General features: G+C 35.7%; 1 non-coding gene across 1 annotated transcript; it reads right to left on the bottom strand.

The window, feature by feature from the left end:
- Window positions 1-6,174: 6,174 nt before the first annotated feature.
- Trnaa-ugc (transfer RNA alanine (anticodon UGC)) lies at window positions 6,175-6,246 on the bottom strand. The gene has a single exon. It is a non-coding gene; the product is annotated as a tRNA-Ala (tRNA).
- Between the last annotated feature and the right edge of the window lie 698 nt (window positions 6,247-6,944).

The raw sequence follows: 6,944 nt of genomic DNA on the forward strand, positions 1-6,944 counted from the left end.
TAATAAACCAGCTGCGCTGGAAGCTCCGGCTTAAGAGATTAAAAGATGTGAAGAATGAGTTTGTTGAGTTGTGTTAGAATGTTGCCCACAAACTAATAATCAGAAAGCAAAGTAATAATTTTATTTTAGAGCGAGTATGGGAAATAATCTTAACGAATAAATAAACCAGCTGGAAGTTTAGCTCTTCTAAGTGATTACACATGCACTTTCTTGCCTCAAGAACCAACCCCACCCCCGCCCACTCATCCTCCACTAAAAAATTGGAGTTAAAGGAGATAAACATTTAGAAGTCAATATTTCCAAGTTTTTATAAATTTATTTTTTTCTAAACTTGCCAATAGCGAAGCTATGATGCGCCGTTGATTTGATTGTCCGGAATTTTGGGGAGAAAAATAGCCTAAATTAGCTTTTAGCTAGGTAAGCGTTATTTTTTCTGTTGGGATAATCCTTGGTGGAGGAGAGTAGGATAATCCAAATAAAATGGTACAATAGTGTGTATGTAATAAATAGTGGTATATTTGGAAAAAACCTGTCTCGGGTTTGAAAAATCTTCAAAAGGAACGGTCTCCCGCAACCAATGAAATTACGACAAAGTCCAAAAAATATCATTTTCAGTTATAACACTGTGAAAATTTCTCCGATCTTGTTCAAATTTACACAGGAATTGTGTTTTAGTATCCTTTACTGAATTCTCATAGTAATATAATTTTAAAAAATCTGTGTCGGGTTTGAAAAATCAAAAGGAACGGTCGCCAGCCGAGATGAAATTACGACAAAGTCCAAAAACGATCATTTTCAGCCATAACACTGTTCAAATTTCTCCAATCTTGTTCAAATTTACATAGTCGCGCGGCTGAGGTCGAAAAAAGTGGCTAGAAAATGATTTTCGTGATACACCTCTTAGATTCCACTTTTTTCGATGGAAACTCTTGAATTAGTATATGTAGATTCCAAAATCAAAAAGTTTCCACGATATTATCGTGCAAGTAACGAGTAAATGGCGATTTTTTGCGTTTCCAGGCAAAATTGCAAGGCCTGGAAATTCATGATTTTTGGGGGGTCTTCAAATTAAAAAAAGACCTATATCACATGATAGAGCTCTTCAAACTGAGCAAAAAAGTGTATTACACCAAAGTCCCAACTTCTCTAGATCAAAAGTTATGGGCCTATTTGTAGTAAAAAACTGATGGAAAACAGGGAATTTCCCCACAATCTGCATTAATTTATGCAAAATTAAACACCTTTTTGACCACAAATAGGGCCATAACTTTTGATCTAGAGAAGTTGGGACTTTGGTGTAATACACTTTTTTGCTCAGTTTGAAGAGCTCTATCATGTGGTATAGGTCTTTTTTTAATTTGAAGACCCCCCAAAAATCATGAATTTCCAGGCCTTGCAATTTTGCCTGGAAACGCAAAAAATCGCCAATTACTCGTTACTTGCACGATAATATCGTGGAAACTTTTTGATTTTGTAATCTACACATACTAATTCGCGAGTTTCCGTTGTTTTTTTTGGAATCTAAAATATGTATCACAAAATGAAACGTTTTTCGACCTCAGCCGCGCGACTAACACAGGAATTGTGTTTTAGTATCCTTTACTGAATTCTCTTAGTGATATGTTTGTAAAAAAATCTGTGTTGGGTTTGAAAAATCAAAAGGAACGGTCGCCAGCCGCAATGAAATTACGACAAAAGTCCAAAAACTATCATTTTCAGCCATAACACTGTGAAAATTTCTCCAATCTTGTTCAAATTTACACAGGAATTGTGTTTTAGCATTCTCTATAGAATTCTCATAGTGTCATGTTTGTAAAAAATCTGTGTCGGGTTTGAAAAATCAAAAGGAACGGGTCGCCAGTCAACAATGAATGATGATGAAAACACAACAAAACAGGATCGTTTTACATCATTTTCAGCCATACACATAACACCACAAAAACTACTCAGATCATTTTCAAATTTGCACTGTAATGTTGTAATTTTAGTATTTTCTTTTGAATTCCAATGGCTGTGTGTTTGGAAGTTTCATTGTCAAGTTAGAGTTTTATGATTTTCAGTGTCTAGAAGAGAAGTTAGCCATATGCAAGATTTAAGCACTCGATCAGCAGAAGATTCAAGGCCAAAATTTCTCCAAAGTCTTTCCACATTGTTAGAGAGCCAGTATGCATCAATCTTCTCATAAATCATGTCCAAAACATCACGAATAAGGATGAAAATGATCAATATTTGCTACACAGTCAGCTAGCAGTCCACTTTCGGCAGCCATGTTTTTCTAAATACTTTTCGGCCAATCAAATCACAGTATTATCGGAATCAGTGATCCGTTTTTGTTAAATCGGAATAGATTATCGGATTAGATAAACAGACAAAAAATGTCTTAACCCTTGTCGGAAGAGAGAATTAAAGGCTCCTAGGCCGGAGCAAAAATTGTGTAATTTCGTGAAGTCATTGCAGTGGTGCATATCATGAATAAGTATACGTATCGAGAATTTCAAAAGCCTCATTTCAAAATCAGAGATCAGAGAATAAGAGAAAAAGTTTAGACTTACTTCTTGATGCTAATTCGAACAAAAATAGGAAATCGTGGTGGGGGTTATTACATCAGGGACTGCGAATTTGTATAAATACGCACCTTTTGTTATAATGATGCTTTTTCCATTTCATTATGGATATTCTTAACTTTTTGAAAAAATCACCCTAAAATACCTTTAAGCTGGGATCCAAAATCTACCTGAAATTAACATGTATTACGTACCTCAAGCACAAATATTGCATTTTTGTGAAAGTTTTGATAATCCTTGGGGTACACGCTTTTTTTTTATAAGAATACACTTTATAAGAATGTCCATGATGAAAATGGCCAAAAAATTAAGAATATGCTAAGAATATCACCATCATGGAATTTAGCAACTGAACTTAAAAATGCCATTTTAATGCATTTTAACCTGTAGATTGCCGATTTCGATCTTAACCTAAGAAGGGCTAAGAATACCGTAAAAATATTTTTGGATGATTTTCGCCAAAAACTTAAGAATATCCATGATGAAATGAAAAAACACCATTCTTACATAAAAAAGAAGCGTGTAATGGGAAATTTACAGCAGGTAAAAATACTCTCAAAATTGCAATCAAATCAATTAACCAGAGTATATTCTTATCACAGAAAAAGCTGTAATAAAGTTAGAATGGGTTTTTTCAGAAAATGTCCGTACATGGAGGGGGTGGAGGATAAAGTGTCCGGGGGGTAGTGAAAAATCTACGAACTTGCCTTTTCCCGGGGGTAAACTTGCTCCGTTTGGGGGTGATTTAGCTCGGTTTGAGGGTAATTTTGAATGTCCAGGGGGACAACTGATGCTTGTCTGGGGGGGGTCAAAAGTCACAATCTCCAGGGAGTAAATTTCCAAAAAATGTTATATCCTCCACCCTCTATTCAATTTTGTTTCTGGAAAAGCCCAATAAGTGACATTCCACAATCGTTTGAATATGTTGGTATTCAAAAAACATATTTTTTATTGAAAAAAAAGTGAAAGTTGGGGTAATAACACCAAAAATGTAAATTTATGTATATATTTTAAAACCATATGAGTAAAACTGAAAAATATTACCCAGCTTAGCATATGATTATGATCTTAGGTATAGATAAAACGAAAACATTTTCATTCTAAACCTTTGTGGTTAGATATTTTTTTAGATATTCTAGGCATTTTGGACTGTTTATCTTTGTAAATATTTATTTTCTATGAGAGTTAGCAGATCTTTTGTTATTTTTGTTACATATTATACGACGCTCTTACAACTTGCTATAGATACAATAACTTAGCTTTCACAATGCTAACCAAGATACTGAGCTTTGGTAGTCTGAATTAAAGAACTCTACATACAAAAAATAGACAGGAGAATCGTCCTGTATTTTTATAATCTGAAGTATACAGGACGGGTATGACCTGTGAGGCAGATTTCTGCCTCAAAAAATTTACAGTGGGAAATTCGAATTTAGCGCTGTCCTCACTTACTAAAATAAAACCAAATTTCGGAAGTTGCGCTTTCTCTAAGAAAGTGTGACCAATAAAAGAATAACAAAATTTGATTGCCTATGTTCTCAAACGTTATTAGGATCTGGGAAATTCAAACTCTCAGCCCATACCATGCTATATATTTCGCCATCAGAAATCATAGCATTGATCTCCAGGCTACATGCAAAACTGCCATGTCTGTGTGTCTGCCCCTTGGTCAGGCTTGACTATGCTTAAGCTTTCAAAACATGCAGACATAGCTTTCTTTTTTCGCAATGGGTAAAAAATTATTCTAAAATTTCCAGGGGTTAAAAGAACACCCTCGCTTTAAGGTATGAAAAGAATTTTTCTAAGAAGTATTTTTCCAAATTATGCCATTTGCCAGGGGTTATCCACACATTTTCAATAATTTCTTTTTGATTTAAAAAGCTTCGTCCACCTCTCTGACCCTGTATGTTTTCTCGGGGGGGGGGGGTACTAGGGCAAAATAGGTTACGGGGATGCTCCGCTGGTCAGGGTACCTTTTTTAACCTCCACGAGTCCCAGATAGGGTCGCAAAAACACCAAAATAGAAAAATCAATCCCTCGAAGGGTGCCTATTTTTGGAAAATTTGGGGAAAAAGTAGAAAATTTGAGACAATTTTGGAATTTCAGTCCCATTCAGGGTCACTTTTTTCGCAAATTTCGAGTCCCACGTAGGGTCCATTTTTCGAACCTCAGCGGAGCACCCCCGTCGGTCGACAAGGGTAGTACCCCCTGGGGTATGTTTTTTTATGGAACAGCCCATTACATAATACTACAGGGAAAATTTACTCAATGAAGTATAAACTTTTGGATGGGAAATGAAGCTACTTCCCATGGAGAGAACGCCCGCGCGTGGTTTTTAGACAACGCCGGGTTGTTCATATCAAGAGTTACAGGTTGTTAAAATTTCCGAGTTAAGTGCTAGTCAGCAAAATTTCCCCTCAGTGGCAAAAATCGGGGAATTTTCGGGCTTAAATCGGGGGAAAAAAGTGACTAAATATCAACTTTGTGAAAACTAGAAGTGCGTGTTTTTGAGCCTTCTGCTGGGAACGCCAAAATAACTCGAGTCGAGAATCTACAGGAAGGAAATTAACTTGAAAATTTAAAAAAACGAAAATAAAACGAGTTCAAAAAACGAGAAGTAACTCGAAGATTCAAAGGGAGGAAAAATACTCGAGTTAAAATACCAGAAATAACTCGAAATTTTTAAGTCAAGGAAAAAAAACCGAGTTACGAAATTGAGAATGACTTCATAGGAGGTACAAAATGACGTCAATATTTATTTCCGAAAATAACGTCATAACTCGTTTTTTTAGTAACCCTTAGACTAACTCGAGAAAAATAACTCGGGATTTCCGAGCCTCGTCAACTCATTTATTAAAACTCGGTACACGCTTTTTTTTTTATAAGAATGGTGTATTTTCATTCCATCATGGATATTCTTAACTTTTTGGCGAAAATCATCCAAAAATATTCTTACGGTATTCTTAGGTTAAGATCGAAATTGGCAATCTACAGGTTAAAATGCTTTAAAAATGGCATTTTTAGGTTCAGTTGCTAAATTCCATGATGGTGATATTCTTACAATATTCCTAATTTTTTGGCCATTTTCATCATGGACATTCTTATAAAGTGTATTCTTATAAAAAAAAAAGCGTGTATCTACTTTGCTGACCAGAACGGCTATCTTTCGAGAGGGGCTTTTGCGTCTCTAAAATATTTTCAGAAGTGCGCAGTGTCATCACAAAAAAAGTCGGAAGTGCGCAGTGTCTCGTGAGCCTTCTGGGCCATGACCCTAGACAGTTCTAGTTCACAAATTTTATAAGAACTGGAAGTGCGTGGTGAGCCTTAGGGGCCATCGTAGATACAATCCGTCGTCATGATTGCGGCGCTCTAGACGCGTTCTGGATGGGAAATAAGATGGTTGAAAACACAGCCAATCAAAATTCTTTCACTGGTCACACTTCCTTAGAAAGAACGCAACTCCGAAATTTGGTTTTAATTATAATTCGAATTTCAAACTCGTAAAAAAAGTGTTGATTAAGAACAGAAACAAATGGTCTAAAAATTTCTGATGGTAAGACACAACTTGTATAGTAGATTGGCTTTGAAGGTGAGCCAAGATAAAAATTTATGGAGGTGCGGGGGATCGAACCCCGGGCCTCTCGCATGCAAAGCGAGCGCTCTACCACTGAGCTACACCCCCGTTATTATTGTGCAAGGTCTATTTGATATGTTTATAAACACTCGACCGTTTCGTTTTTTAAACAAATCTGTTTTTCGACAAAAGAGTTTACACTTCTTTTTAAGAACTGTTTAGGGTTTAAATTATAAGCTCTTTCAGCTTTTTAAACATAAAACCATTCTAGTGCAGACTTGTGTCCACTAGTGTCTCCCCGATGATGGGTCCGGTAATCAGAGGTTCCACTGTTGTACTGAGGCCTACTGACTGTAGTTTAAAAAAAAACACAGCATATTTTTTCGTTTGTTTAGAAAAGTACAGTAAAATAATGGAGAACAATACAGTAATACAAAACACCAAAACAATGGCGAGTTGGCAACAAAAAAGAAAACACTCCGAAAGGGATCTTTATTGGAAAATTATGTTATTGCAAGAATTTCTGTGCTGGAAGTTTGTTTCGAAATGGTACGATTTTTATTATAATATGAAGCTAAAGTATGGGTGAAGGTATGTCAAAATTCTTTGCATACATATACATTTTTAAGATTTTTTGCTATCGTGTTTCTTTTTCTTATGCCAGTTATGATAAGTCAGTTAAGTATTGCAGCCCAATTATACAAATCTAATTAAAACTCATTTGATATAATTACAAAAACCACGACATTGTTGAAAAAGTGTAATCAGAATCTCCGTGAATATGATCATTGAGAACAGAACCATCG

This window comes from Clytia hemisphaerica, unplaced genomic scaffold (genome assembly GCF_902728285.1).
Source record: "Clytia hemisphaerica strain Z4C2 unplaced genomic scaffold, Clytia hemisphaerica genome assembly, whole genome shotgun sequence".
NCBI lineage: Eukaryota > Metazoa > Cnidaria > Hydrozoa > Leptothecata > Clytiidae > Clytia > Clytia hemisphaerica.